Source organism: Bos javanicus, chromosome 9, assembly GCF_032452875.1.
Source record: "Bos javanicus breed banteng chromosome 9, ARS-OSU_banteng_1.0, whole genome shotgun sequence".
In the NCBI taxonomy this organism is placed as follows: domain Eukaryota; kingdom Metazoa; phylum Chordata; class Mammalia; order Artiodactyla; family Bovidae; genus Bos; species Bos javanicus.
In genome coordinates, this window is record NC_083876.1 from 86,665,099 (window position 1) to 86,675,322 (window position 10,224).

Sequence of the window (10,224 nt, forward strand, 5' to 3'; positions counted from 1 at the left end):
AACGTCTTAAAGAGGTGATTATGTTAAAAGGAGGTCAGTGGAGTGGGTCCTAATCGAATGTGACTGGTGTCCTCATACAAAGAGGACAGCTGGACACACATGGGTACTGAGGGAAGCCATGAGGAAACACAGTGGAGGGAAAAGGCCAACAGCCAGCTGAGGAGGAGGTCTCAGAAGAAACCAGCCCGCTGACACCATGATCTCGGACTTCCAGCCACCAGAACTTCGAGGAGGTGATGATGATGATGGCGATAATGTTAAATTTTAAAAACGGTGGATCAGGTGGTCAAGAATCTGCCTGCAATGTGGGAGACCCAGGTTCGACCCCTGGGTCGAGAAGATGCCCTGGAGAAGGGAATGTCTACCCATCCAATATTCTTGCCTGGAGAATTCCATAGACAGAGGAGCCTGGTGAGCTACGGTCCTTGGGATCACAAAGAGTTGGACACAACAGAGCAACTAACACAAAGTCATCCCTCAGCTGCAGGAAACGTTGCAGGACCACTGAAGATATCAAACTCCGTGAATGGATGCTCAAGTTCCTTATATAAAACAGCATAGTGCTTATATATAACCTAAGCATATCCACCAGGACTCTAAAGCCTCTCTACATTGCTTATAATACCTAGTACAGTGTAATACCATGTAAATAGCTGCCGGAACATGGGAAAGTCAAGTTTTGCTTGTATGATGCAGGTGTCAGGCTTTAGGAACTCTTTGAGTATGATTAGGGGTTCAGGGGAGAAGGGGGTCAGTGATGACAGAGGAAGAAACAGCAGGTAGGGATTCCCCCTCCCCTGCGGGTCAGTCTTCCCCCTCAGTCAGGCCCCACCAGGCCAGGGAAGGGGGACAGGAGGCAAGGTGGCTTCTTCAGGGCCTGGGGCAGGTGAGGGGCTAGGCCTCCCAGGGCCTAGGAAACTTCTGGGATTCTTTTTTTTTTTTAATAGTTTTAATCCACAATTGGTTGAATTCGAGGATATGGAGGGCTGATTGTTTACATAATATATATAGGTCATAAAATGCTAGTCACTCAGTAGTATCCAACTCTTTGCAACACCCTGGACTGTAGTCCACCAGGCTTCTCTGACCATGGAATTCTCCAGGCAAGAATATTGGAGTGGGTTGCCACGGTTTTCTCCAGGGGATCTTCCTGACCCAGGGATTGAACCTGGGTCTCCCACATTGCAGACAGATTCTTTAGCATCTGAGTCACTAGGGAAGCCCATATATATCCAAAATAAAAACCAACTCTGTGGTATTTTGTTATGACATCCACAGCAAACTAATACAACTCCTCGAATTAAACAGGAAAACACTCTCTGGTGAATTCTATTCCCAGAAACACATGCTTTGACCAAAATTCACCTCTGTGCACCAACACAGTTTTCCATAGCAGTTAATTCAGATAGTACTGAACCTCTAAAATAAGAGGTCCTAACTCAAACTTGATTCTTTCCACCCAGCCGTCACTTGCTGGCCTGCACCTTTGGGGTAGTTGGGGGCAGGAGGGTGCAGCCTGACATATGTTTACAAGAAAATATGACTGAGTCAAAAGGAACACTCTGCTCAGACTGGGTCTCTCTTTTCACAAAGACCTATATCTTTCAAAAAACTTTTAAAATACAGAAATAATCCTGAAAATCTATAGACTATGAAAAATTGAAACAATGTAGAAGTATAGCATATGAAAATATATAATGTCTCTTCCTACAAACCCCAAACCCTACTTGCCTCTCCTGTCTGCTTCTAGCACTTTATCTCTGCATTTTCTTGCATGTCTAGCAGATACATGCACATTCTGTTTAAAGGAGGTTGTTTTTACACAAATAGTATCATACTGGACTTATCATTCAGCAAGTCGCTTCTCTTATTAAAGAGTCATTTTGGAAATCTTTCCCTGACAGTTTAGCTGTTTGGCTGCCCACCCTATCCACAGTATTTAGAACAGTGCCTGGCACAGCTGAATCTCAGTGCATATTTGTCAAATGAATGACCAAATGAAAGAATGTATGGTGTTTATCCATATGCCAAATGATGGAAATGCAGGTGTCTTTGATGTTTCCCCTACAAACGGTGCTCAACACACATTCACACACATCTGTCATTCCACCCGGTCCTCTTCTCAGTATTACAGGCTCTTCATCTTCAGTTCCTAGCCTCCTATTGGAATCCTCTGCAACACTCTCTCTTCTGGGTTCCCAGCATGGCCTCCTCTTGTCTTGCAGAACCTCTCCCTTAATACAAGAACTTCAGTAGAACTCATGATGGGGCTGGCAGGTCACAGACATTTGTCAATCAGCCTCCTGGCTAGAAAATTTTTGTGGATAATTCTTCAAGAGATGGGAATACCAGACCAACTTACCTGCCCCCTGAGAAATCTATATGCAGGTCAGGAAGCAACAGTTAGAACTGGATATGGGACAACAGACTGGTTCCAAATCGGAAAGCACTATGTCAAGGCTGTATATTGTCACCTGCTTATTTAACTTATGTGCAGAGTACATCATGAGAAATGCCGGCCTGGATGAAGCACAAGCTGGAATCAAGATTGCCAGGAGAAATATCAATAACCTCAGATACACAGATGACACCACCCTTATGGCAGAAAGTGAAGAACTAAAGAGCCTCTTAATGAAAGTGAAAGAAGACAGTGAGAAAGTTGGCCTAAAACTCAACATTCAGAAAACTAAGACCATGGCATCTGGTCCCATTACTTCATGGCAAGTAGATGGGGAAACAATGGAAATAGTGACAGACTTTATTTTCCTGGGTTCCAAAATCACTGTTGATGGTGACTGCAGCCATGAAATTAAAAGATGCTTGCTCCTTGGAAGAAAAGCTATGACCAAACTAGATGGCATATTAAAAAGCAGAGACATTACTTTGCCAATAAAGGTCCGTCTAGTCAAAGCTATGGTTTTTCCAGTGGTCATGTATGGATGTGAGAGTTGGACTGTGAAGAAAGCTGAGTGCCGAAGAATTGATGTTTTTGAACTGTGGTGTTGGAGAAGACTCTTGAGAGTCCCTTGGACTGCAAGGAGATCCAACCAGTCAATCGTAAAGGAATTTAGCCCTGAATATTCATTGGAAGGACTGACGCTGAAGCTGAAACTCCAATACTTTGGCCACCTGATGCAAAGAACTGACTCCTTGGAAAAGACCCTGATGCTGGGAACGATTGAAGGCGGGAGGAGAAGGGGATGACAGAGGATGAGATGATTGGATGGCATAACCGACTCGATGGACATGAGTTTGAGCAAGCTCTGGGAGTTGGTGATGGACAGGGGAGCCCAGTGTGCTGCGGTCCATGGGGTCACAAAGATTCAGACGTGACTGAGGGACGGAACTGACTCCTGAATAGAGAGGCCTCTGCCGCAGCTACCACTAGTCGGTTGCTACCTGCCTGGCCCACTGATCACTGCCATACCGAAATTGCCCTCAAAGTCACCAGTAACCTCGTAACTGCCAAAGCCAGCAGCATCTTTCCACTCCTTGCCTTGGGCAGCCTCTCTGCTGCTTTTGGCTCTGTGGCCCACATCCTTACTTGGGATTTTAAATCCAAAAATTTTGGACCACCTCTTTCTTGAAACTCTCTTCTCTCGTAGGTTGCAGAACTTAGCCTGGGTCTCCTACTTCTTTCCAGCTCTTTGCTTAGCCTCTGGTCCCTTGTTCAATGTCGGACTCCTGCCCAAGCCATCTTCCCTAACCCTCATGCCCTCCACCAGCCCCCTAGATCCATGAACCCACAACTGCACTTCCAGTTCAGACTTCTTGCTAAGCACCAGGCACACACAGCTGTAAACCTGTGAGATAAATGCCCTGCGCGCCATTTGGTAAAGCACTGTGGGAACTCAGAACATTTGCTGAGTTCGGCTTCAGTGATTCTCAAAGTGTGGTCCAGAGGGAGCCCAAGACCCTCACAGGGAGTGTATAAGGTAAAACCATTTCCCTAATAAATGCTAAGTTGTAATTTTCTTTTTCTTCCACTCATCCTCTCACGAGTGTACCATGAAGTATCCCAGAAGCTACATGTCGCTGTGATATTGCCAACAGCTTGAACATGGAAGCAGATATGAGAAGCCAGCTGTCTTGTATTAAGCTGAATATTAAAGAGATTTGCAAAAATATAAATCAGTACCAGTCTTCTTAAAAATTTTGGAGGTTTGGAAAATAGAGTTCTTTCTCATAAAATACATCATTTATATTAAATATGATTGGTTTACCCTGATTTTTAAAATAAATGATTATTTTTAAATTTCATAGTTTTAGTTTCTAATAAAGTACATATCGACAGATAGATATAAACCACATAAACAAATTGGGGTGATGGTGGTCCTTAATAGTTTGTGAGACTGGAAAGGAATTCTGAAACCAAAAACCCTCTTCTTAAATCCAGAGCTTTTCAACAGCTTTTTCCATGTAGACGGTTCCGTGTAGGTGGCCTATAGACATGTCATCCAGGGCCCCCGACAGAAGCCCTGTGTCTTTCCTTCCTTCAGCATGGCCCCTCTCACACCCACCTCCTGCCCACAAGCCCCACCCAAGCCTCCATGCCTACCTTCTGCATCCCACCCCCAGTGTGGGCCACAGCTTCCTAGGGGCCCCTCCTCCATCCCATCTGGCCGAGCCCCCATTTGTAGCCAGCACTGAGTTTCTAGAACAAGTCTGATCATGTCACCCCCTGCTTAGAAACACCCTCTTACCCCGTGTTGACCTCAAGAAAGACACCAAGTTCCTAAGCAGATGGCTGAGCTGTCAGGATGCACTGCAGGCCCGTCCACCTCTTGCCCTCAACTGCCCTCTGGCCCTTTCTCTCCAGCCACACTGAAGCTCTTTCTACTCCCCACTCCAGAATATTCCTATCATTGCACTTTTGCATATGATGTCCTGTCTACCCAGAGAGATCTTTTGGGTTTAGCAAAAATCAAGATTCGACTTAAAAAAAAAAAAAAGATTTGGCTCAAATGTGCTCACACTGGTCATCCCTGACTCCCTGACAGAATGAGTGTCTTGGGCCTCTCAGGTCCCAGGCATGTGCACACACCTCTGTAAGGCATATGGAGTTGTCAGGTATCTACTTCTCAGACTGTGAACTGCTTTCCGACCTGTCTGTCTCAGAGTCACTAGCACTGAGCATGTGTGTTCTAGTCGCTCAGTCGTGTCTGACACTTTGTGATCCCATGGCCTGCATCCCTCCAGGCTCCTCTGTCTGTGGGGATTCTCCAGCCAAGAATACTGGAATGGGTTGCCATGCCCTCCTCCAGGGGATCTTTCCAACCCAGGGCTCGAACCCACATTGCACATTGCAGGCAAATTCTTTACTATCTGAGCCACCAGGGAAGCCAGCACCTGGCATAGTGCCTCATATATTAGAAGAGTTTAGTAGCTTTTTCTTTAATAAATGCCCAAAGCTAAAATTACCTTCCCTCCTGGAATATTTTTTCTTGAGTTCCCATCTCACTGAATGGCATCCCCCAGAGATCCATAGAAGCAACCATGAAGTCAGCTTTGACTCATCCCTCTCCCACACTTCAACATCCAATGAGTCATTAACTCTGCTTCCCTGACGTTTTCCATAATCATGCTCTCCTTTACACTCACACCACCACCGTCCAAGTTCACTCATTCATCCATCCATTCATTCTTTCATTCATGTAACTAACACTTACTGATCACTTCCTAGGCACCAGGCAATGTGCTGGGACCCAGTTCTATAAAGACAAAATAATCCACAGTCTGATTTCTCTACAATCTATTCAGGAAAACAGACAAAAAATGTAAACAACAAGTCATACATCATGATGATAAGCACAGTTACTTTCTATCAGAAAAATGTGCTTTCGAAACTCAAGAGAGGAATGACTTATCTTTGTTGGAGGAGGAAGGCGAGGCCAGAGGGGCTCGCACAGAGCTGGATGACCAAGGACGAGCCGGCCTCTCCCAGCCAGAGACAGGCCATGTTGTCATCTCCCCAGGGCTCCTGGGAGGGCCACCTCACCACACTCCCACCCACAACTGCTCTAGTCAAGTTAGACTAGATTGATTAAGACTTCCGTGTCCCCCAAAATGTCCATGTCGTTCCATCCTGTTCAGAGTAGATGTCAAAGCCCCTCAGCATGAGAAGCAAGACTGATCACATCCAGGTCCAAGCTCCTCTCTGGTTTCCATGGCCACGTACCTCTAGTCCGGCCTCACCTTTTCCCTGACCAGTGCCATTCTCTTCTTTCAGGGTGATTGTTTTCTTGGACCAGGGTCCAGCTTTGACCCAATCTCCATAGAGGAAGATGACACTCACCCATCTGGTAGGCCAGCTCACACTAGGGACTGTGAGCTGTCCCCAGAAGACCCTCGTGTCTCAGACCTGGAGACCACACCCCAGGCTCTTCCCTCTGTGGAACCCCTGCCCCTTCTCCACCAGACCTAATCTCACTGTCACCTCCTCCAAGAAGTCCTCCCAGACTGATGGTTTTAGTTACTCCCACCCCACCCCTCCCCTGCTCTTTGTGCATGCACTGTAGCCCTTATTTGGATTTGGAAGAAAGAGACAGGAAGCTTGAGAGAAGAGGGTGGGAGAAAGAAAAGAAGGAGGGAACTAAAATGAAAGAAAGACAGTACAGACAATATGAACACAAAAGTTTATATTCACGTTTTTCTTCATTGTTTCCACTCATTTTTTTGCAGAGGCTCTTACTTGAAACTTCCCATTATCCCTGGTGGGTCGATAGGGTGGATAAAAAAAGTATTCCCTGCTCACAGATGAAGACACTAAGGTTCAGAGTGGTACAGAGTGAGGGCTATACAGCTAGCAAATGGCAGAGACGGACGATAAGTAGATGCTCCAAATAATGGGTTGCTTTGAGCTTTGGTTCAATATAGCAGCAATACCTTATCATCCCAGAAATGGAAACGTCAAAATATGACTGGGTCAGGTCAGGTGACTTCTCTTGAGTCACCTAGTAACAGTTACGAGGAGAGTCCGAGTTTATTTTGTCACTTTGGGTTCTGGTAGGGCAGAAGCACGGACATTCTTGAAGTGAAAAACCTTTCTCCTGGGGAGTGGGAGGGGGGTCCCTGCCTTGGCAGCTCCTCACAGACCCCTCAAGCTTCAACAGAGCTCCTTTTCTGAGCAGAGTTTTGTAGGGTATGCGTGGGACGGGAGGGCTGTTTTCACACGAAATTAACTGAAAGAATTCACCTACTTCAGAGGCTTTTTTACCCCCTTGAGACTCTAAAATAACTTCATTTCCTTTTAAAATTTCTAAATAAGGGAGAACACTAGGGTGGGGGGCTGCTCTCTGGAGCCCCGAGTCACAGCCCGCCCCCCGCCCCCCTCCCCCAGCTGTGATGGTCTTTGAGCCGCAGGGCTGCCGGCAGCTACTTTTTCCATTCTATTTTTAAGACCTGAAAGTACGAACAATTTCATCTTGGTTTTCTTCCTCAATCTTGACTGGAAGTCACAAACAGCACAGATGGCTAGTAACACTTTGAAAACCTTCCCAAGTCTCCCGCACTCTGACAAGTCAGCGGGGCACGCTGTCGGATGCTCAGTGTGGAGGCTGCGGAGGGTGGGCTCCGGACCTGATGACCCAGCTGGAGAGAAAGGGAGAAGGGGGAGGGGGCACAAGGGACCCTCGCAGGCAGAACAAGGTGGGTCAGATCTGGTTTTTAGCATCAGTCAATCAGGAAGGAGGGGCTCTGGGCCAAAAAGTCTGGCTGGAAGAGCCCCTAGGGGAAGAAAAAAACACACAGCAAACTGAAGCATGAGCAAATAAGAGCAATAAGAACTGCAGAGAATCAGCAGCTCACAGGGACACTGTGTTTTCCGGTTACAAGGTGCCTCCTTGTGTGTCATCTTTGGGAAATCCCAAAGTCCCTGCGACATGGAAAGAGTTACTCAGGTTGCAGGTGACAAGACTGAGGTTTGGCTGACTTACCCAGGATCTCACCGCTGGATGGGAGACTCCCAAGGGTGGCAGTTCCTGCCAGAGGGTGCTGCCCAGGGCCACTCGGGGGCCACAGAGCAAGGCCAGCGATCCTTCAACACTGGACCCTGACCTCCAAGTCGGTTCCCAGGTTGCCTTGGCCAGCTGCAGAGAAATCTCCTGCACACGCCCACCGGAAGTCACCCACCGTGGTGAGGGGACGGTTCTAGACAGAGTCCCTGCAGAAGTTTTCTGGTTCAGCTTAGATCTAGAAGCCCTCAGGGGAGTTGTCAGAGTTTGAGGAAGTCACAGAGAGGCAAAAACTTCAGCCCATGAGATTTGTGGTTTTGGCCTGACCTTTTTTTTTTTTCCTTAACAGAATTATAATTTTATGAAATTGTGGCAAAAGAGTCATAGCATAAAATTCACCGTTTTAACGATTCTTATGAGTGCATTTCAGCAGCAGTAAGCAACCATCATCACCCTCCATAGTCAGAGCGTTTTCGTTTTCCCAAATGGAAACTCTATCCCCATTAAACCCTAACTCCCCATCCCCCCCGCCTCAACTCCTGGTAACCACAGTTATACTTTGCGTCTTTACGAATTTGACGATCCTAGCTACTTCATGCAAGTGAAATCGTGCAGTATTCGTCCTTCTGGGTCTGGCTTGTCTCATTTGTCACAATGTCTTCAAGGTTCATCCGTGTCATATAAACCACACTGTTTATCCTTCCATTCATCCATGGACACTTGGATTGCTGCTACCTGGGGGCTGTTGTGAATAATGTTGCTCTGAGCCTGGGGGGCTGGGCTGGCTTTTTGTTTTCTCCGGCCCTTGTGTGCTGCTGGAGGTTGCTTCAGGTGTACACACAAGTATTTACAGCCCTGATCGATACCGCAGGGCAACTCTGAAGCAAAGTTTAAAGCAAAACCGTCTGTTCAATGCCCCTCCCAGCCTATTCAGCTGCCAGGTGTTGGCACTCCTGGCTTGGCAACATGTGGCCCTGAGGTCACCTCTTGGAGTTCGTGGCCAAGCATTCTAAAATGGCCCCAGGGCATAAGCCAAGATTACATTCACTGCCATCAGGTGAAGACTTATTTCAACGTCCTCGAAGGTCTTCTTGAAGCCCACGGGGCCATCCTCTAGAAGACATGGCGTTTGGGGCCCTGCCAAACGTCCCCGATCTGCCTGGAAACTAGACACCCACCAGTCACCATCTCGTCTACAAGATGCTCTCAAAAGCATGGAGACAGGTTTCAGATGTGCTGCAGAGTTCTGTGCATGCGTGCTAAGTCGCCTCAGTCATGTCCGACTCTTTGAGACCCTAGTCCTTCTGATTTCATACAATTAAAACATCTTTAAAGCAGGAGCTTTTACTTAAACCTAAGAGTTTCTTCTGATTAATCTTTCTCCAATAAAAGCCCTCTTGACATTAAATACAATTTTGCTAGATAGAGCAAGATTTCACCCAAAGGAAATTAAAGATGCTTACCTATTTTTTTCCTCCACTGAGCCCTCAGAGTAACTGAGGGAGATGAGATTGTTGCTAGGATGCTTCCCATCCAAGAACACATGCCCTGCATCCTGGCCCCCGCCTCCCTGAGTGCGCTGTCTCTGTCCTCCCACCCCCGCCGCAAGTCTGACAGCACTCTATCACACTGACCCATGCCAGAGGACCTGCACTCACCAGCAGGGCGTGTCGAGGGCCCTCGAGGTGGACACCCCGGTCCCCTCAGCTGTCCTCCCAGCTGTCCAGGTGTCCCCGAGGCTGGGAGAGTCTCTTCAGGCCGAAGTTCTGCTTCCTTTCACCATTCACATTCAAAGCTGCAAAGGTAGTTTTGCTTTGCCTTTTTTTTTTCTTTTAAAGGAGAGGAAGACAGCAATCAGATGAGGGAGGGAGATGAAGCCTGCACCTCAGCATGAGTCACTGAATCAAAGTTCAACAACCACATGCAAACACACTCCGTGAGGGCAGGGCTAGGGCAGACGAAAATATGAGCTCTCCGCCTCCCCCCACCCCCGCCCTCAACGGTGGACACGGTGGACGTGGCTGCTCCAAGTTCCCACTCTGGCCGGCAGCTGAGAAGAGCATCTGATCCTAGATGCTTCTTAGGAAGGTGGGGGCTCACAACTTTATATACAGAATTGCCAGTTACACAGAGCCAAGGTGGGGGCGGGGCAGGGACAGAACCTGGGTGCATGGGCGCGTGGGCATTTCCCTGCCATCACAGGGGTCCCAGGCAGGTCACAAAGTCCTTCTTGCTGGAGGAGCAGGGCACTGGCCTCTGTCAGGAAATTATA

General features: G+C 47.6%; 1 protein-coding gene across 2 annotated transcripts in view; it reads right to left on the reverse strand.

Moving 5' to 3' along the window:
- The window catches only part of ZC3H12D (zinc finger CCCH-type containing 12D), a 33,545-nt gene extending 23,618 nt beyond the window's left edge, over positions 1-9,927 (reverse strand). The window contains exon 1 of one of the 2 annotated variants that reach the window (XM_061428259.1): positions 9,611-9,927. The gene's annotated coding sequence lies outside the window, so the exon portion shown is untranslated. Of the gene's footprint in view, positions 1-7,934; positions 9,537-9,610 lie in introns of those variants that run through there. The other variant, XM_061428260.1, reaches the window with a different exon arrangement.
- Between the last annotated feature and the right edge of the window lie 297 nt (positions 9,928-10,224).